The 22,954-nt window shown below is 38.4% G+C and overlaps 1 protein-coding gene and 1 long non-coding RNA gene across 2 annotated transcripts in view; one reads left to right on the top strand and one right to left on the bottom strand.

Annotated features, from left to right (window-relative positions):
• Window positions 1-3,200: 3,200 nt before the first annotated feature.
• On the bottom strand, window positions 3,201-10,218 carry LOC125019532. The gene is made up of 2 exons (XR_007114082.1): window positions 10,024-10,218; window positions 3,201-4,458 (listed from the first exon to the last, which is right to left on the bottom strand). It is a non-coding gene; the product is annotated as an uncharacterized LOC125019532 (long non-coding RNA).
• A 4,459-nt stretch (window positions 10,219-14,677) lies between these two features.
• The window catches only part of sema4ab (sema domain, immunoglobulin domain (Ig), transmembrane domain (TM) and short cytoplasmic domain, (semaphorin) 4Ab), a 102,243-nt gene continuing 93,966 nt past the window's right edge, over window positions 14,678-22,954 (top strand). The window contains exon 1 of the mRNA XM_047604241.1: window positions 14,678-15,031. The gene's annotated coding sequence lies outside the window, so the exon portion shown is untranslated. The remainder of the gene's footprint in view (window positions 15,032-22,954) is intronic.

The raw sequence follows: 22,954 nt of genomic DNA, 5'->3' as shown, positions 1-22,954 counted from the left end.
GGGATGTAGCAGGGTCCCAACGACTGGACTATAGACCAATATACAGCCTACCTCATCAAGAAGATGATGGCAAGTGTCAACAAAAGTACACTACTTTTTTTGCCTCATACGACCAAGCAAGCAGGACGAGCGTCCCACTTCAACCGACCAGGGACAATCAGTCAGATCACACAGAGCAGCAATCTCATGTAAACGGAGGGAACGTGACCTCAAAACATATATAACGTCCTGATCTCAGTCCACCACACATCCGAGCAGAGACACAACTGATCCTGGGGGCAACTGCATTGAACCACCTTCGGGGGGAGGCACAGCTTACAAAAGGTTGAGAACCCCTGGAATAGATGATATAGCTGCTGAAATTGTCTCCTGGGTGATGGGTGGATCAAGGTGATTACTCAGATCTTGAGAAAGGTACTGTAAGTCAAGATCATTAAAAAAGTTTGTTATCTGAAGAGTGTAAATTTGAGTAAAAATTCCTAAACTTGTCATTAATAACTTTCTGGTCAGCTGTTATACATCCATTATCAGTCCGTACTCCGGCAATAAGTTGTTTCGCTTTCACAAAACACAATACCAACAACCATTTGTCAATTGTCACCCAGCTAACCCGAACACACCCCAAACCCCAAGCTCACACAGAAGCGAACCTCCTCAGATCTTGTCCTATATGCCTCTATGTCCCGAGAATCTTCCTATTTTACTAGCTCCAACACAGATTTTTAACAGTTATCTCTATCACAAAAAGATGACAAAATTGAATGACTGATACTAAATACACCATAAAGCTGAAGCAACTACGAACGATGACCGTGAATTACAGGTTATCATGAATACTCCCCCTCCACACTGCACAGCTGTAGTAATCTCCCAAAACCAGGACAACTTAAATAAACAATAAAATAAATGAATAAATAAAATCAGTATTTTAGACACAAATATCTCCAACAGAATTGTTAAATAGCTGAATTTGCCTTATCTTATAATACTGACAATAAAATATAGGGAGGTAAACCTGAATGCAAGGCCAACTGGACGACTCAGTAAAGAAAGATAAATCAAATCAAGGAAGCGGGGAGTGTAGTGTCATTTTAAAGCTTGTGATGTGCTAAGAAGAAGATAAATTAAAAAAATAACGCAAGCAGAATATAATAATAATATAATATATAATGTCATGTTTGATTATAAGGTTGTATTGATTACAATGATATATCTGATTATAATGTCTTTAGTTTGATTATATTTGATTATAATGTTATAATTGAATTACAATGGTATGTCTGATCATAATGTCATTAGTTTGATTATAATATGATGTTTGATATGATGGGCCTTTACACTTCAGAGCGGGGTTGTGGTGACTTTTGTGCACTGGAATATTGTTCTCCTTTGTTGCTGGCAATAAAGATCACTCTGATGCTCTGGATGCTGACTCCTAATGATTTCTTGGAGACTCCAAACAGAAGACACCACCAGGCTGAATTGAACATCTGCCAGGGAATTTTTTTTTTTTTTTTTTTGACAAAAGTCTCCTATTTGATATAATTTGACACAACAGGAGAAAAACCTCTCAATTGTCCACTGCTATTTACTCACAGATATCAGATTGTTCAATGCGGCACGTCTGACGTACCCCATAAGTCATCATTGACTATTCAGGGTGGGGCAGGCGCATTCTCTCCCTAGTTTATGGATGAATTTAATGACTTCAGTGACAGAGGTCAACCGCTTCCTCTTGCCACTCTGGTGAGTAATGCATAGCTTCAACGGGATGTTGGCTAACCTCCTCTGCATTGGACTTGAGATCAATTATACTCTGACCTTGGCCCACGACCACAGCTTGAATATTGTCCAGCTTAGTTTCGGGATTCACAAAGCATGACTTGAAGTCAGCGGCTAATGAAGCCCTGTGCCTCTCAAGCAGATCCGATATGTTTCCTGCTGCTATGGTAGCTGCGCTGGTAGTGCTAGCCACTGAGTTCTCTGCGGCTGTGTCTTTCTTGGGTTGTTTCGTTTTTGACGCAATTACTGCCGTGGTATTGGTTCTATGCGTGATTGGACTCAGTTGCTCGACGTTATGACGAGAAAAGTAGGGTTCCACATTGTTAATGAAAAAGTTTGTAGCGGGAGCTAGAGAGCTGCACACGTTCAACGTTCTCAGCAAACCGGAAGTCTAAAGGCTCTGATTTCTAATGTTGCGGTTCTATGTCAGGTTTGTGACTGCATGCTAGTTTACATTTCTATTCCAGAGTCTAAGGGTGATAATTTAATTTGGTTTATAATAGCTCATCCTCATTCTTTCCAAACAACACTGCCCTGTAGCCATTTTGTGTAATTAAATAGTATTGGCGTTGTTTTGTGCTTATAGACAGGGTTGTGTGACTATGTGTAAAAGCCAAAAGCGTGCCTGGAATGTTATTATCTACCAAAGGTTAGCTTTGTTTTGCATGTGTTCAAAATATGGAACTGATTGTACTTCCCAGTCTCAAAAAATCCTTTGGAGCACAACAAACCTTTTTAGAACAGAGACCATAGCGAGAGAAGTGTGTACTATTATCAGGGGTAGCCATCATTTTGGAAGTGAGGGGGACAAATTGTTCAGAGGTCTGTTGAGTGATTTACTGTATCTGTATCTGTGCTGCCTCTTGCAACACAGACAAAAACATTTAGTAAGACTAGTTCTGACTAGTTTTATTCTATCAATATTTTTTCTCAGCTAGTTATTTTCTCTTCTCACCTGTGACCCTATATAATGATCCCTGTTGGCCTTTGGTCCACTGTCTCCTCTCTCACCCTGCTCTTTCTATTGTGGCAATAAAGATGAAAAAACACGTGGACAGCATCATTTTGAAATATAATTAGTGATATGGCAGTATTGAAATTGTTGTAGAATTTAACCTCAAAATCTCTTTTATGCTATCGATATTTTTTCTCAGCCAGTCTGAGGACTTTAGTTCTAATTTCTCCTCACCTGCTGTGAAGACCCTCCATGTCCATCCCTGCTGCTTTCTCCTCCCCTTTCTGTTGTAAAAGATTAAAAAGTTCTGTGCAGAAATTATGGAGTGAGTTAATTCCTTATTGTATTGGTTATTTTTTCTTTAGAACAATATTACTTATGTAGAAGTAAAAAGTACTCATCCAAATAATTACTTAAGACACAGTGAAAAAGTATTTAGGGAAAAAACTACTTAAGGACTGTGTAACTTTTGAGTAGCCTAAAGTCTGATTTATTCATCAAATAACATTAATGCAATCATTCAATCAAAATAATAATCAACAATCAGCAAATTCATGTACTTTAAACTTCAACTACCACAAAAATAAATTAAATCTTTCCAGAAATAACAGTCAATGGAACACAAATATATTTATATTCTTATTTTCCACCCAGAAGTGAGTAATCTTAGAGTAGCCAAAATAGTAACTTTACTCAAGTAAGACTATTGTTACTTTAGAATAATATTACTCAAGTAAAATTATACAACAAGTAGGTCAAGGAATCTGATTGGTCAACTAGACATTTAGAATGTGCTTTAATCAGCATGACAGCACACCTGACTAATCACTAAAAATATCACTCCGCCATCTCCACATTGTCACCTCCTGAAAATATAGAACATGTAAATAAATACGAGTAAGTCCACTGGAAGTCAACTTTAATAAAGTAATACATCTGAATTTACAAATTCAGCTTTCTTTAATGAATTCGACCACCTCGTTAATATAGGTGTGTACCTCGTCTGTGTGCAGCATGTTGGAGTTTAAACAGTTCAGTGAGTGAAGAGAAAATATTTATATTTAGAATACTAGCACGATATTCATTTTGATTCCATCGATCTTTGTTCAACACAATTTGTCTTTTGGACTTTACAATGCTGTGGAGTTACTGGAAATGTTTGGCCCATCCTCAGCTGTTCCGGTGAGTCGCTGATACGGCACAAGCTTCAAAACAAATGTGAAGTTAGGAGGCCAATCTGTCCATGGAAAAATCTCTTTGTCAGCAGTTATCTTAGTCACTACACAACTGAACTATCAAAGCAGTTTAGTGTTTATACATGCGGTACTTATTTAGTTTGGGAAACTCCACAATCTCTATAAGCTTTGACGGGACCAGAAAGTTTCTCCGTTGCCAGGTTGTTACTAAGCTGTGATCTGTGTTCAATTACACATAAGAGTCTACTGCTGTGACTGATTATGCACACATGTACGTACACACGCACGCATGCACGTGCACACACGCACACATACACAACTTCAAAACTACAGGTGTGTAAACGTGTTTTTATTCTTTGATGGGTATGAAAGCTCAAAACCTCTCAGGACCAGCTTTTCGCAGACACCACAATGAAAAGAAGCTCCACTGCAGCAGATTTGAGTTTATTTGGAACCCTACTGAGGAGGAACTTGACCAGGAGGAGGAACTTGATCAGGAGGAGGAACTGTCAGAAGAAGATGTGTCTGAAACAGACACAGAACATGAACATGACAGCACTGAACATGATTCGGAAGAGGAGGATGAATCAGAAGAAGAGGAGGAATCTGCTGAGATTCGAGAGTTTCCTGTCAAAACACAGCCATTTGCTCTGGACTTCCATCCCTCCCACTGACAACGCCGAATGTTGGGAGCAGAGAGAGAGGGGTCCTAATGGTCCAACAAGGTACACAGTGGCTCATATTGATTGCATAAAGTCAACATTTGAGCTGTTTCTGACATAACTCATAATTTAGTTTACAGTATTTCATTCAAAAATCAGTGTTTTATTGACCCGAAGGATGAATCTTACAACGTAATGAGTTGGTATTAAGCTGACTAAAAAGGTTAAACATAGTATTAGATTATAATTAATTAATTAATTTATTTATTTCATCATTTATGCTTCAAAAACAGTCAAACCATATGGGGTCAATTTTGACCCTGGAGGACAAGTGTGGACAGTTTTAACAAAATGAATATGATTGGTTGGCTACACGTGGGGAGGAGTCGTGGTTTAGACTTAACTCTCCCATCGTTGGTGGACGGGTCTGTTCCGACCCTTGGCCACTCAGGTCCTCCAATCCTCTGGGACAGCGCCCTAGAAAGAAGAAAAAGTCCTTCCTTCCTGTTCCTCCCTGACATAGACCTCACATTCTCTGTTCATCCTGTGACTCCCTCCTTTGCATCTTTTATCACTTCAGAACAGCTTCTCATTGTTCTCTATTTTGTCTCTCAGAATCGCTATGTTTCCTTCTTGCTCTGTCCTAGTCAGCTGATTGCTACTTTCTCAACATGTATCAACCCTACGCAAGTAAACTTAAACAGGGTTGATGCTCTTGACCCTCCCATTATCTAGGACTTCATTTTTTATTTCATTATATGAATGTTAATTATGTTAATATTCACATTCTAAATACAACCTAGAAAATCTCAACTGATTATCATACGTCTAGACAAATATCAAAAATAATTCTAACAGTTCACAATAAAGGAACACTACTGCACAGTCAACAGGAAGGTATTATGAGGGTTAAAGCACATGCTCTCGTAATATTGCTTTAGTAAAAAATATTTTGCAATAAAACAACTCTTAGGAGAACAATTTATCCAAAAAGTTACTCAAGTAAATGTAACTAGTTACTACCACCTCTACCATAACTAGCTAGCGTATCTAACTAAACTGACATTATCTATTTGTTTGTCATCTTTTAGCTTAACATGATCTACATTCAACAGCATTACTCAACTTACACAGTTTGTTTGGAAAAAAAATGTCTAATGTCTTTTGCCTCTTCGCTGGTTTGCTGAACAAGTTTAGAGGAGCAGATCTGAATCAAACCAAAGATCCTTGGATTTAAATATTTTTTAAACCGTCTCTGATGATAGCGGTGTTTGTTTGCCGCCATCTGCTGTTTCAACGGAGAAACACCTGGATCCTTCCAGTGGCACTAACACCCTGTGGCTCCTGCATGTCACGCTCACTGGCATTCACTGACACCTTGTGACTCCTCCCTGACGCTCGCTGGCACCCAGGACACATTGTGACTCCTGCATGCGACGCTCGCTGGCACCTACTGACACACTGTGACCACATGTCAGGATCTCGTCAGTGGTAATGACACCTTGTGACCACTAGAGTAAATCCTGACACTGACGCTGACACCTTGACTCGACTGACACCGACTCCCCGTGCTTTGCTGGCAATGGCTGCCTCTCTTTCGAGAGATGCCGTCACTCTTTCTGCGGTTGACAAAGTTTATCAAGCGCGTCTTTATTCATCATGTTGTCTTTGAATTAGCTTCGATTAAATGAAAAAGCAACCTGGAAGGGAAAGACCCTGTTCCGTTTCGTTTGCAGATTTATATTCAATACCGAGTAACGATGAACACCACTAATGTATTTATTTATTATTTTTGTCACATCAAACTGTAATATGTTATTCTGTACCCATTATTATATTTCATTATCATTATTATTACACTTATGACAAACATTATCAGTAATGACAACCTACTCCTACTTCATTAATGAAATCGTAAATAATAAATAAATGTCAGATTCCCGACGTATTCGTGGAAAAGTGATTACTTGTGACGCCTGAGCCACTCTGTTGACAGACTGTCACTCTCTTCGCATTTGGTCAAGTTTGAGTTATTCTTATATAGATCTATTTATATGCGACAAACACGGCGCATCGGGACGCCTCCGTAGCACTCAGGTTGCGCACCTTGCCTCCGTTTTGTTTTGTTGTTCAAACCACATCATGGATACTGGGCAATTATGATCCACCGTTAATGTATACATTTATTTTTATTTTATTTTATTTGTGTTTTCATATTTACAAATTAGCTCGGGATAGGCTCCAGGACCGCCACCATATTTAGGATAAAGGGTTATAAAAAGAGAATGGGGTAAGATATTACACAGTATGCACACAGAACACCTCAGCCACCATGGTCTTCGAGGTAGGCATCCACCTTGTAGCCCTCGTCAATGGATTCTTGAAAAAACACTTCAAAATCAGTTTTGTATTGGAACCAAAACATAAACAGCTCTTGTGCTGGTATGACCTCCTCGCCATCCTCCTCCTTGTCCTCCTCATTATCAAGGTCTCTCATGGCTTAAAGCTGGTCCTCACTATCGAAATTTGTCACTTCTGGGAGAGTGACTGTCCCCTTGAAGGGGACAGTAAATATAGTAAATATATAAGTAGAAATTTGCTCAAATTTGATCTTTATGAATCACTACATTTTAAAAATATTTATGCATCATGATTCACTCCTAATGCCACAAATGAGGGTTTTTGGGGTAGATATCACTTCATTCCTAATATATTTTTGTAGTGTATTCATACTTTTATTTGTTGGTCAGTCAGTATGTTCCAAACTCCTGTTGATTCCATGATACTCTTACTGGTGACACTGCAAAGATGTTTACGCAACCACCAAAATCTAATTCTTGAACTCTGTAGTGTATTTGTCTGTACCATTACCATCATTTAGGTTCAGAACTAGCATAGTAACTTAGCTTACATTGTTTGATTTCTTCATAACTATGGATGTGTCATAATGGTCTGAACATTTATGAAAAAGGTACTAGTGGTCAGATTATTTATAAGTGGGTGGTATCATTACATGGCACTTACATGTTTGGCTTGGTTTGTTTGGTGCAGACGCAGTCAAAATCTCTGTCTGTCCACTCTCCTGTTATGTATCAACTCTGCCCCTGCAGGTGTGGGGTTGTTAGGTCACACACAAACAGACAAGCTTTACACAATTAACCCCAGCTTGGGGTCAAATTGATCCCAGGGGAACACCAACGCATGCAATATGTGATCAGCACACTGAAAAAAAAATATCATTTTATACCAGTTGTTACGATCAAATTAGGAAAAGTCATGAAACATGAAAACAAAAAACAATATATTTTTTAATTATAAACCTTGAATAGGTCCAAATTGACCCCTGTGATGATTATTATGCTAACTTTATGCATTGGAAATATATTCTTTTATAAAAGCAGTCTAAAATATCTCCGCTTGCCTTGTGTAAAAAGTCTGCATTGGGACATAACAGTATGCGGCTTTTGTACATCTGATACCATACTTTTAAAAATGTTGAGGCTGTGAAGACTGTTGTGGCATATTTACTAGGAAATGCCCTTATCTAAGCAGTTTTTCAAAACTTAAGAATTAACATGCTTTAATGCTGCAGTTAAATAATACAATAATCTGTTAACTGTTTCTCCAGTTTGCCGTTCCCCATCCCCCTTCAAAGACCAGCAGTTGTCGACCTCTGTGGGAGGACAGTGTCAAATTCCCCCTTGAACTTTGTCACTACTGTCCCCTAAAAAAAGACTAGTTTCAAGATTCCCTAGAAACGCTATTTTCTGTGCTTTGACCCACACTGGTAGATCAAAACTATAATAATAATAATAATAATAACAAAAACAACAACAAAACAACAATAATAATAGGCTAAGAAGAAGAGGAAGAAGAATGACTATTTAGAGATTTTAAATAGATCTGTAGTGTAAAATTTGGTATACCAAATTTTACACTACAGATCTCTTCTTCTTAGCCTATTATAGTGTCTATAGACACTTACTAGAAGGAAATTTTTGTTCTGGGACAAAATTGATCCAGAACAAATTGAAGGCATTACATAAGAACAATATGTATGGGACCAACATCTTTCTAGTTCAAACAAATCTTAGCAATGCTTGGCTAAAAGTTAACCAAGAAGCAGTGAGGATGCTATACATCAGTCAGTCATTTGGCATAAGGACAACTAAAGACACAGGTAGGTAAATGTTATTGAATTTAGTGCATAGAGAAGTACACCACCTAACTACCTTCAAGATATACTATGTTACATACTAATAAATAGAACAAACAAATAAGCACCTGAATGTCTTTACTATTCTTCACAATGAAGTTGTATGGGGAAATGGTATTGTATGTAGTATGTGCTACATTCACATAATTTGATCTCTTTAATGATTTAATTAATACTTAAGATATTAATTATTTTAATTGTTGCCCATACATTTATGATTTAATAATAAGGACAGTTCAATATGACATTCGTTCATTGACGGGTCGCATTAAATGTGGTGTTCATCATTACTCGGTACTGCATATAAATGTGCAAACAAAATGGAACGGGGTCTTTCCGTTCCGGGTTGCTTTTTTCGAATCTAATTCAAAGACAACACAATGAACAAAGACGCGCTTGATAAAATTTGTCAACCGCAGAAAGAGCGACGGCATCTCTCTCTCAAAAAAAAAAAGGCAGCCATTGCCAGCAAAGCACAGGGCGTCAGTGTCAGTCGAGCCAAGGCGTCAGCGTCAGGATTTACCCTAGTAGTCACAAGGCGTCAGTGCCACTGACGGGATCCTGACATGTGGTCACAGTGTGTCAGTAGGTGCCAGCAAGCGTCAGGGAGGTTGCCAGTGTGCGTCGCATGCAGGAGTCACAGTGTGTCAGTGCCACTGGAAGGATCCAGGTCTTATTGTTTGAACGCGCGCTTAGCTCCGCCTGCTCATGATGCGTTTAGAGGCAGCTCGGAAAAATATGCTCAGCAGCATATAAAAAACTATAAATTAACAATTTAGTGCAAAATGGTTGTTCAAGGAACATTTATATAACAAACATAATTCTTCTAACATATAGTAAGCCTATATAAATACAGAAAAAATAAAACTTAACAATTTAGAGCACAATGGTAGAAAATAGCAAAATAAAGAACATTTATATAACAAATATAACTCTCGCTGCCTGCACACACCCCGTTACTATCACCGCCATACACAAACAGTTCAAATTCTGCAACTGCGACAAAAGAAAAATAAAACCGAACTCACAAAGTCGGGGTGATGGTTTTAATAGACTTCCCTTTCGTAATGTTTAATTACCTATAAGCTGCAGTTGGTCGAAGGTTTGCTATAAGTTCCCCACTGTTTAAGGCTTCGTTTAATAATGTACCCATTAAAAGGTAAGTATATGCTTATTGTCTATGACTTTGAAAGATGAATATTTAAGCCGTACCTCTTTTCCGAGGAGAGTTGTGTGTTCAAAAAAGTTTTGGCTTGGGTCCTTCTCACGCAGCGGCTGCACGATCCACCACATCAATAACAGTGGGCTGCCTGCGGACGTGCCAGAATATAAATCGGCCATATCGGCCACGACCATCGACCGATGCCAATGGATTAAAAAAGGTCAAATATCGGCCGATTTAATCGGCCTGCCGATGAAATATTATTCATATCCGGTCGACCTCTAGTTGTAATGGCTGTAAAAAGTGCGAGGGACAGAGGGCATAAAATGCAGGGGACATGTCCCCCACGTCCGGTACACCCATGACTATTATCATTATTTGAATTATTCAGCATGGCCTGTCTCCTTTTATAATTGCAGGAATTCATTTTGGCCTTGATCAACTAACAGGCCTAAGACTAATTTCTTGGGTGTTCACCATCTATAATGGTGATCCACGGTGTCTTAAACTAGGTTATGTTTACTTCACTGACAAAAGAAGGAGGAATGCATCACTATAGTGTTTTTTCTTGTTTTTTCTGTTTTTTTAATAGCTCAGAGCTCTCAAGACGCAAGTGTTAACGAATGGACAACATTAGAAGCTTTGATAGATCACTCACCATTACAAAAAAGGCAACCACAACAAGCTTTAAAGGGAAATGTTTTACCCAGTTGCCTAACCATGATAAACGATATAATGAGAAAGGACTACCGTTTAACTTTTAGAACTATGTGACATTTACACCAGTGTAAATTATTGCTTCAGTTCTCAGTCCATATTAGTTTCACCTTGTATTGTTTCTAAACGTTGGTTTGTTTAACTTATGGCTGTGTAGTTATTTACAGTATTATTACGCATCCATTTCTCTTTGATTCTGCATTTTCTATGTATTTATATTTGCCGTTCTGATCTCTGTAACAAGAAATCTGATTTGGTAAACACAAAGAAATGTCATATAGTCCATTTGATAAAATTTTCATCATTTATTCATTCAGTTTTTGTACATATTACGATTCTTTCAACTGTGTAGCTTTATTAGGAAGTTAAAGCAGTAAAAGTATACTATGCTGTACTTTATTGCATGCTTTTGTTGCAGCATTTGACAGAACACCTCTGTTTCAGACATTTCCGCAGAACAGAATATTATTGCCAATTCTGCAATGAATATAAAATCAAAATTATTATATGTATCGCAAATTTATTATCATTATAGAATTGAATTCTCCTGAAAAGATGGAGTACATCCTGTCTTGAGTTTCTTTCCCTCAGGTGTACCTCGAAAGAATTCTAGATAAGATAAGAACACATATTTATTCATGACTTTAACCCTCCCAAAGATGTCTAGCTCTGTTTGGTCATGGTCAACAGTATTCATAATCTGATTTGATTTAAAATACAGTGCATTTTCCTTTGCAATAACTTGATCTAACCAAATTTGCCTGTTCTGTGGTGCCATTTCATAGTTATCAACAGTGCAGCCATAGAATCCTCGTCTCATTTGTTTAGGCCACGTCTGATTAGTTACCATAGGATGATCATCCCCCACAAATGCTGTGCAGAGGGGACTGTCCATCCCTCGTGAACGGCCTACTTCACACCCAATGACACTCATGAGGAAAAGTGAGAAAGTCCGGAAGTTACGCACTGATGAGGAAAATACTGCTTCCATAAAGTAATGGCCCCATCTCTCACAGTTGTAGTTACACTGCTGGAATTGGAAAGTCTGACGACAGAAATCTATGAATTTTGATGGTTTGAGACCCTGTCTTAGCTGCTGCAAGGTGGAATCGCCCTGCTGGTCAGCAAAATTCTGACTGAAATGTTCTATTTCACTTCGACTGTCAATGTCAATGAATTTACCCACCAGACTTATACTAAGATTTTTGCCATTGACTTTGTAAATGCATTCATTGAGAACATAGTAAACATCTGATGCAACTTCCTCTCTAGCATTATACCGTATCTCCACAAGCAGATCATGAATGTTATTAATATGCTTGAGGACAATGTTTTCTGTGGTTCGTTCTGTAAGCCAAATTGCTTTCAGTTGTCTTGAATTATGGTCTGCAACATAATCAGGTGCGCGTCTTTTTTCATTCTCCCCAAAGAACAAGCTCCAAGTAAGTCCTTCCAGGCAGTCAATAGATGGGTACTTTTTGCGCAACACCATTGGAACAAACATTTGAGGCTGGCTTGGCCATTCCAATGTCTGAAGATACAAAATATTTCCTTTATAATTTGGAAACTCTGGGCCTGCACAGCCAAGTTCAGTTTTTACTACAAGGTCACCTTTTTGGTTTATTTCAGCAGTTACTCTGCTGATGTGGTCATGGGACTTCCATACTCTGTCAGTTGTAGTCATTATCACTCCATCAGAGTTAACTGATAGAATAGTGCTATAGAGGTGCAGCTTTATTTCCACTCCAAAAGACCGGAGAAGCTGTAAAAGCTGCAACATAAAGTGCTGGTTTTTTCCAAGGTTGCAACTGATGAGGCTGACAGTTCCAGAATGGCTAAAAAGGCTTTCATTTTTCAAGGTGGATACAAATCTAACAAGTTCCTCTGAGCCATAACCAGCTAACTGGACTCCACCAGTATCCTTCCGGCCATGACCAACCAATACAATATCATGTTTTTTTGTAGGAAATGAATGGCTTCTCCGCAGGATATGCAGTGCCTCCTTGTGGTATTTCAGCAGAGTTGATTCATTGGGGTGCCTTTCAAACAAGTAAGTTGCTGACTGAATCAATGCCGGGTCCTCTTCCATAATCACTATAGTTTGGCGGTAGTATTTTGTGTTATCATTCCTAAGGATCATATGATGTTGGTTAGAAACATTGCCTCACATGCTTCACAATACCTAAATCTAAAAGGAATTGTAAAAAACATTGTGTAAGACAGGAGTCCAGCTACCAGTGAGTCTCTTTCAATAACTGAAAAGTCAATTTCTCTCAACCACAAATTTGGAGTTGGGGTATTTGTATGGATCAGCTTACTACTTTCAAGCATGTCTAAAATGCCTCAAATGCTTACTGAATCTAGCTGTGCTACTCAGTTTTGAATCGTTTGAATTGTTTATGGAGAATTTGGACATGTTCATACTGTTCTTTTTTGGCAACTCACTTAATTTAATATGTGTACAGTGAACCCCAGACTTAACTCTATATCAAAAGTCCAGTCTAAGTAAGAGACACTTCCAAGTTTCTGTGTTAATTATTCTGGCATTTCTCTAACAGGCTATGTTATGCCACTGTGTTGCTTTATCTCAGTAATATTTTATTATTTAAACTAATCTCATAATCTTCCAGAACATGATTGTTGTGTATCTAATACGACTTTTAATACATTGGTGGTCTTTTAATTTATACCTATTCCCTCTCAGTTACATTAATTGACCATTCTGTGTTCTAGTCATCTCCTGTGAGAGACTGCACCGATGACATCTTTTTAAACTTTATTATATCATGTGGTGCCTCACCTGTTTCCTGTTGTGCTGAATTGAGTCCTTTGAACACTTGTTTCTGTAATGTCAAAAAATAAAGAGTTTAAATATGATGTCTTATACTCAGTCAACAATTTTAATTCCATTATTCCATATGTTCACCTGTTTATCCAAGGTCAAATCACTATGAAAACAAGCTGAACAATCAATTCCAGGGATCCTTGTCCCCAGTGATAAATTTCAGTGTCCTTTTGAGGAATACCAAGGTGTTCCCATGGGATATAGTAAAATGCCACCGCTTATTGGGATTAATATTCCTTCTACAGGTATTTTATTTGTTGATATCATTGTTGTTATTATTTTATAAAAAAAAAAAAAATATGCAAAGTTATTTTGCTTTGCATTCTTTTACTTTTACTGTTGTTAATAAGTAATAAATAAAAGTTTAAGACATGTAACAGTTTTAGTAATAATATTAGCTTTAACTTACAATATTAATACAGTTACATTAATACAATACAGTTGTCTTCACCAAAATGCCACACATGCCTGAAAGTATAAAAATCTGCATGCTTACCAGCATTTATTCCAGCTGTGAAAGACAGGTGAACTATAATAACACAAAATCCACAGGGTTTCAACATGGCTTTGATGTTTTGTGCAGAGCAGTTGAAGTGAAGATCACAATGAATTCAGCTGAGGAGGAGCTGCAAGTCATATCTATATCCACATTTGGTTAGATAGCAATGAAAATGACTAAGTACCGTTTATGACCATACAGGTGGCCAGTTAAACATTGCAAAACTGGAGTTAGTGAACATTTGGTCCCTCTGGTTAACTGCTGTACTATAGGTTTACTTCAAGGTTTAAAAGTGTAGATTGATATGCTTTCTTTTTGTTGTTACTGGGAATCAACATTACTGATTTGTAATCAGTATGTGCGTCAAAGGATACATTCCTATATGCAAATGATGCATGTGTATTGGGAGTGGCATTCAATGTCAAGATGACTCCAGCAAACTACAAAAGCATTGTTTTTATTAAAAGTTTACAAAATATATACACATTTACATCCATCATCAATAGCACACAACTTCAGAGGCATTTGAAGCTGCACAGGTCACTGCAGCTTCAAAGAACATTATCCAGGTCACTGCTAATCCCTTTACAATCTTCTTTCCACGTCATTAGCCATCTTGCCCACTCTTTTACCAGCTGCCGTCATGGCGAAACCTTCTCTATGAACTCACGTCAGAGTTTGGAACTAGATTTGGTACCGGACTTACTAAATTTGCGTCTGTAATGATGAGACATTACAGATGAAACAGAGATTTGATAAACAGAGAAAGATATAACTGGATGGAGAGTAAAGAATATGCACTTCTTAATACACAAAATCCTCTTTGTTGTTGGGAATGTCAGTATGGATTGACCAGAGAACCGATGGTGTGTGTGTGGAGGAGTACGAGCAGGGGAAATAACCTGGTGATGACTACTGAGCTGAACGTCAAATCAAGCTTCTTCCGCAAAATAACAAGACAGAAATCCAGGAGCAACAATAAGATACCTAACAGAAGGTACATGCATGGATTACAAACTGTAGCCTGAAGCCAAAAGTTTTTATTGCTTATTAAAAACACCTCTGTGAAAGGTGAAAAGTTTATGTGTTATTAACATGCCATACTAAAACATAAACTGGAAATTTGGGAAGTGTGGATTTGTGCCTAATTATAATCTATCAGTTATGTTTAAGGGATAACAGAAAACAAAAATGTAGTGTGATCATACATGCATTACTTAAATTTGCATAACAAAGTTCACCCAGTTATCAATTGGGCTGATCATCACTTCTGATTGAGGTGGTAACATGAACCATTTTCATTCTGACAGTGGAGCTACTGTTCAGATTGTTAGAGCAATGTAAGTGGCCATTTAGAGACAGCAATAGATAAAGGTTTCAAAACAGTGTCTGCTTCTGCATCTCGGCACAATGCATTATGGCTCTATTATTTGTCAGTGTTAAAGGTTGGAAACTTATGTGGACTGCATTAGAGGTAAATCTTTATTTACCTTTTGAGGGGTACTATTCATTAAAGCTAATATTATGACAACATTTTATGTTTTTTGTAACTGGACTCTCTTCCATAGTTCTTTTTATTGATTTTTAACAATGCATACAAAAACACATAAACACATATATAACCTCCCTCCCCCCATCCACCCGGTTTCATTCAGTAATGTTCATCTTGCCCACCAAGGGGGCTTCAAAAATACCCCTCCAAAATTCTTCCAACTATGACATAACCAATACATCTAACTTACACCTGTACCATATGGAAAGATTTTAGCTAACTTTTCTTTACAAAAATGCACTTGGTGTACCACTTTAAACTGAATCAATGCATGTCGAGCACACATTGAAGATGAGTGCACGCCCTCTAAAGCCTTGGTCCATGTTTCATCCTTTAGTGTTGCTTGGAGATCTCCCAGAGGTTTTTGATTTTAGAAAGGGACAAGGCGTTTGTACTGGAAATCAAACATTTTGCTGTTGGGTCAAGAGGCATGATATCAACCATAACTGTAGTTGGAGGCTTGTTAGGGAACTGAGGTATGATACTTTTAACATAATTTCTGACTTGCAGATACCTAAAGTGATGTGAATTGGGAATTGGGTTTTTAGTTGGTTGTGCAAAAAAGGCAAATGTGTTATTTATAAGTAGTTCGTTAAAACTTCTAAGGCCACTCTCAAACCATATATTAAACGCTTTGTATCAGGTATCGCTTAAGCTGAATTTTTTCCTGAATTGAGAGAGTCCGCAGGGCGTGGTTAAATACTGGGTTATTTTTAGATGCACCTACTATTAAAGGCACTGGTTCCCCAAATAGAGCTGATATAGAAAAGGGGAGACAAGAGAATGCTTCCATCTTCACCCAGGTGGGGCAGTTCCTCACTAAGTGGTAATGTAACCAATATGACATGCAGTTTAAGTCATAGTAATATAGTCGGAAATTAGGGAGGGCCATCCCACCTTCACATTTTGCTCTTTGCAGGAAAACCATTCGTAAGTATAGCTGCTTATTGTTCCAAATATAAGATGATATAATTGAATATAATTTTTTGAAACATGCACTGGGGATGAAAATGGGTATGCACTGAAACAAGTATAAATACTTTGGAAGTACTGTCATCTTGACTGCATTAACTCTAGCCACAAGTGAAATGGGTAGTGGGGACCAATTGGTTAAGTCATGTTTAGTTCTACTAAATAGCTTCCCAAAGCTTCGTGTAAGAGTGCTCTGTATTGCTTAGTTACAGTTATTCCCAAGTAGCAGAAGCGGTTCTGTTCAATTTAAAGGGGAATCCAATATCCCTGATTTTTTAAATACCCAGATTTAAAGGCATCAACACGCTTTTATGGAGGTTTACTTTGTAACCAGAAAATTGGCTGAAATGCCGTAGCAAATCGAGTACTATGGGAATTGAATTTTCTGTATTTGATACATAGAGAAGCAAATCATCAGCATATAGCAATACTTTGTGTTCCATGTCCCCTCCTTTTAAGCCCAGTATAGAATGAGTGGATCTGATAGCTACAGCAAGAGATTCCATGGCCAGGACAAACAGAAGGGACATAAGAGGGCATCCTTGACACATCCCATGGTGCAGATCAAAGGGTTTGGAGAGTACATTATTGGTCAAGATCATGGCCACGGGTCTAGAATATAATATTTTGATCCAAGAGATAAATGTTGCTCCAAACCCTAATTTCTCCAAAGTCTTGAGCAAACAACCCCATTCAACTCTATCAAATGCCTTCTCTGCGTCCATAGACAGAATGCATTCAGAGGCAGATTGCCAGGGGGGTATATATTATGTTTAACAGCCACCGCATATTCTGCTTGACGCAACCTGTCTGATCTGGGGATATAATACTAGGTAAAAAAAAGCATCCAAACGGTGTGTGAGTACTTTGGCTAAAATTTTACAGTCAGCAATTAAAAGTGAAATGGGCCTATAGGATCCACATTCTAGTGGGTCCTAGTCTTTTTTATTATTATTTTTAACAGCAAGGTTATACAAGCTTGATTTAGAGTGGCTAGGAGATGTCCTGAGGACGGTCATTTGGCATACATAGCCGCGAGGATGGGAGTTAGTTGTGTAGAAAACTTTGAGTAAAACTCACTTGGCAAGTCATCAGGGTCAGGTGATTTCTCGGTTTGAAGCATAGTTATGGCATCTTTAATCTGTTGCTGTGCTAGTGGCTTATTGAAATCTAAAATCTGATCTGGGGATAGCAAAAAGGAGCTGTAGATCTTTAAAAATGTTTTGCATGAATTCTGCATCGGAGGGTGCCTCAGAAGCATATAATTTTCTGTAATAATCTTTGAAAATATTATTTATTCCCCTTTGACACGTAATAGTTTTACCATCTTGGGAAATCCTCCGCCTTGTCCCCATTCTCATAGACGTTACTTCTGTTTCTAATCAATAAATTCTCTATAATATATGATGAAACATGGTCATATTCTCATTTGAGTTTAAGTCGTTACTTGTACAGATGCGGATTCAGCTATTTTCCTCTCCCAATCCAGAAGTTTTGCCTCATTCTTATTTGCCATGTAGGATATAATCTGGCCCTACAGGTAGGCTTTTAATGCCTCCCAGATTACTGAGGTAGAAACATCCGGGTTGGCATTTGTCAGAGGTTTGTTTTGAAAGAAGAAAAATGATGGCTGAAAATGATGGCTCAGTTGAAAACATTTGTGTGGTGAATTTTATTTGCACCAAATTCCCCCCCAAAAAAGAAAAAGGATGAGGCAAAAATATTTACAGGTCAGGGAGATAACAGAGAAACATAAAAAAAACAAAACAATAGCAGCTTCCAGATGAGCTTACACTGGCAACTAGTAGTACTCCCATCCAAGCGAGCAAAGCTCCCTTTAAATACCCTTTAGACCAATTAACAAATTACAGGGGTATTAAAACACAACTCAGCCAACTGTGGGCAGTAACATGGCACTGACATCAGAAACACAGCACAAAAATTCTTTCATATAGTGATTCCCTTACACCCCAAAACACAACAAACGGGGGACTGCTGCTGGGGGTACCATCTCTGTCAACATAGGAATTAGCACACTTTGCCTACATTCAGCACAATTAACTTATGGTTAGCACAGTTAGCTTACAATTAACACAGTTAACCCACAGTTAGCACACTTAACCCACATTTAGCACAGTTAGCTTACGGTTAGGATAGTTAACCTACATTTAGCACAGTCAGACTACATTTAGCACAGTTAGACTACATTTAGCACAGTTAACCAACATGTTGCACAGTTAACCCACATGTCGTACAGTTAGCACACTTAACCCACATTTAGCACAGTTAGCCTGTGTGTGAGAGAGTAATGCGTGCATGCGTGTGTAACTGTAATAACATAAAGTTACCTGTGTGTTTGTGCGTGTGTGTGTGTATGTGTGTGGTGTGCTTACACGTGTGTGGTGCGCTTGCCTGCGTGCGTGTCACTGTAATAGCAAAGTTACCTGTTTGTGGGGGAGGAGTGTGTGTTGTTGTAACATAAATGTATGGGAGACAGGAATCAGCAGTATTAACAGCAGAGACATCAGAGGAGTCCCTGATGAATTGATCTCAGCTGTGGTCCTGGCCTACGGGTCAGGGGTTGCCATGGCAACTCACAGTGGTCGTTAATGACGACAGAAGCACGCGGAGCCGGGACAGAGAGAAGAGCTGGATTTTCCCCCTTTTCGCTGGTCTCACATTTGGGCTTACTGTGACAAAACGGTAGCTCCTATCAGAAAAACATGCGTGGGCGTCGTAAGACCTTCCTGAAGACTGTTTTTGGTCTTTCTAGAGTAAATATTTTGGATACACGTACGAGTTAAAAACATGGGTCCCTTCCGCTTCTCTGACCAAATCTTTACATTGCATTCAATGGAGATCAGACAGGTACAGTGGTGCTTGAAAGTTTGTGAACCTTTTAGAATTTTCTGTGTTTCTGCATTAATATGACCTTAAACATAATCAGATTTTCTAAAAGGAGATAAAGAGAACGTAGTTAAACAAAGGAGACAAAAATATTATACTTGGTCATTTATTTATTGAGGAATAAATAAATAACAGCAATAACTGCAACTAAACGTTTACAGTAACTGCTGATCAGCCCTGCGCACCAGCTTGGAGGAATTTTAGCCCATTCTCCAACTTCAGCTCTGGGATGTTGGTGGGTTTCCTCACATTAACTGCTCACTTCAGGTCATTCCAAAACATTTCGATTGGATTAAGGTCAGGACTTTGACTTGGCCAACCCAAAGCATTATCTTTGTTCTTCTTTAACCATTCTTTGGTAGAATGGCTTGTGTGCTTAGGGACATTGTCTTGCTGCATGATCCACCTTCTCTTGAAATTCAGTTCATTGACAGACTTCCTGACATTTTCCTTTAGAATTCTCTGATATAATTCTGAATTCATAGTTCCATCAATGATGGCAAGCCGTCCTGACACAGATGCAGCAAAACGGGCCCAAACCATGATACTACCCCCACCATGTTTCACAGATGGGATAATGTTCTTATGCTGGAATGCAGTGTTTTCCTTTCTCCAAACATAACACTTTTCTGTTAAACCAAAAAGTTCTATTTTGGTCTCATCCGTCCACAAAACATTCTTCCAATAGCCTTCTGGCTTGTCCACATGATCTTAAGCAAACTGCAGACGAGCAGCAATGTTCTTTTTGGAAAGCAGTGGCTTTTTCCTTGCAACCCTGCCATGCACACCATTGTTGTTCAGTGTTCTTCTGATGGTGGACTCATGAACATTAACATTAGCCAATGCGAGAGATGCCTTTGTTGCTTAGAAGTTACCCTGGGGTCCTTTGTGACCTCGCCAACTATTACGCGCCTTGCTCTTGGAGTGATCTTTGTTGGTTGACCACTCCTGGGAAGGGTAACAATGGTCTTGAATTTCCTCCATTTGTACATAATCTGTCTGACTGTGGATTGGTGGAGTCCAAACTCTTTAGAGATGGTTTTGTAACATTTTCCAGTCTGGTGAGCATCAACAACTCTTTTTCTGAGGTCTTCAGAAATCTCCTTTGTTCGTGCCATGAGACACTTCCACAAACGTGTTGGGAAGAGCAGACTTTGATATATCCCTGTTCTTTAAATGTAACCGGGTGCCCACTCATACCTGATTCTCATCCCAAGTATAATATTTTTGTCTCATTTGTTTAGCTAGGTTCTCTTTATCTATTTTTAGGACTGGTGTGAAAATCTGATGATGTTAAGGTCATATTTATGCAGAACTATAGAAAATTCTAAAGGGTTCACAAACTTTCAAGCGCCACTGTACTTTACCGCGAACAGAGGCTCGCAGTTTGAATTCTGTACATCTCACTGCTTTGCTGAGCACATTGTGAGAGACAGAACGCAGATTAATACACCAATACACAAGGCTTGTGTCTACATTTTAAAGTTTAAATGAAGTCTCTAGGGGAAAGTATGCCTGAGCATTAGACCTTTGAAAAACTGTCTTTTTTGCGTTTTTGTTTTCACCTGTCCCATTCATTTTCAATGGGAAAGTTGTCTCTTTGCTCTTCGAGCTGTAGGACGTGTTAAGGGACGAAAAAAGGGAGGAAACGGAAAGACGGAAAGAAGAAATGTGGTCAGAAACAAATTTCACAAAATTCTCGTCTGTTAATAAGGGTGAGATAAACTTCCAGTTTCTGGTAGTTCTTGCTTCAGGTAAATTTAACTTAAAAACATGAGGCACATGATTGCATATTACTATAGTTTGTTGCTCACATGAGCGAATGTTGGGTATCAATTCGTTGTCTGTGAAAACGTAATCAATTCTGCTATATGTGTGATGTACATGTGAGAAGAATAAATATCCCCTATCTCTTGGGTGTAAAAATCACCATATATCAGCGATACCAAGTTCGGAGAGACAAGATTGACGGTAAGATGCTAACTTGGATGCAACGTTGCTAAATCGAGGCAATGACCTGTCCAAAACACGGTCCAAACTGAGATTGAAATCTCCTCCCATAATAAGCAGTAGCGTCCGACCAATAGGGATTTTTTGGCCTGATAACGATAGCCGATATTAGAGGAGGTGCAATCACCGATAGCCAATATGCAACCAATATACAGTCAGGTCCATAAATATTGGGACATCAACACAATTCTAATCTTTTTGGCTCTATACCACACCACACTGGATTTGAAATGAAACAAACAAGATGTGCTTTAACTGCAGACTTTCAGCTTTAATTTGAGGGTATTTACATTCAAATCAGGTGAACGGTGTAGGAATTACAACAGTTTGTATATGTGCCTCCCACTTTTTAAGGGACCAAAAGTAATGGGACAAATTAAAATATCATAAATCAAACTTTCACTTTTTAATACTTGGTTGTAAATCCTTTCCCGTCAATTACAGTCCGAAGTCTGGAACACATAGGCATCAGAATCAGAGTCAGAATCAGAATTACTTTATTGATCCCAGGGGGAAATTACTTTTCGTTACAGCAGCTCCAAACAAAGTGTAACAGTATTACAAAGAGCAATCAGAATAAGTAGGAGACAATAAGGATAAGTAAGCAAATGTAAAAAATATAGGAAATATATATATAACAATATGTACAAGATATAAGTGAAGTGACACCAGTGTTCCTAAGAGATGAGGTGAACATGAAGTATTGCACATAAAAAAAATAATATGGGTTCTACACCCTCAGAGTGAGGAGTTGTACAGGCTAATGGCCTGTTTGTTTTGATTTCTAAGCCTAATGATGGCTTGCTTCACTGATAGTGACAGCTCTTTGGATCTCATATTGACAGTTGACAGCAACAGATTCCAAATGCAAATAGCACACTTGAAATGAACTCTAGACCTTTTGTCTGCTCCTTCTAAATGGGATAATAAGGGAATAACAGACACCAGGCCATGGAACAGCTGAGCAGCCAATTGTCCCATTACTTTTTGTCCCTTAGTCTGTAGTCTGTAGTCTGCAGTTAAAGCACATCTTGTTTGTTTCATTTCAAATCCATTGTGGTGGTGTATAGAGCCAAAAAGATTAGAAGTGTGTTGGTGTCCCAATATTTATGGACCTGACTGTAGTGAGTTTTTGAGCTGGAATGAAAACAGGCCGATTGTGCATAGATTTTGCACCGATATGATTATGCAATAGTACAGTCACAGTGACAGTAGTACAGACAGATGCTTTTCAAACCAACGTCTTTATTTAAGACTTTTAACATTGAACAAACTTTTTTAAAATGACAATTATCATTTGGACTTGGAGTCTTAGAAAAAGTGCAGATTGGCACACAAACAAAAATTAAATAATGTAGCAGAACTTTCAATTAATAAATAAAAATAAATAAACCAATCTAAATAAAGAACATGCTGTCAGTCAGTCAGTCAGTCAGTCAGTCAGCGGGCGGAGAATTGATGCGGTGGTTGTACACACTC

Source organism: Mugil cephalus, chromosome 14, assembly GCF_022458985.1.
Source record: "Mugil cephalus isolate CIBA_MC_2020 chromosome 14, CIBA_Mcephalus_1.1, whole genome shotgun sequence".
Classification (NCBI taxonomy): Eukaryota; Metazoa; Chordata; class Actinopteri; order Mugiliformes; family Mugilidae; genus Mugil; species Mugil cephalus.
The sequence above is the reverse complement of the archived record's forward strand: the minus strand, read 5'-3'. Positions and strand labels throughout refer to the sequence as shown.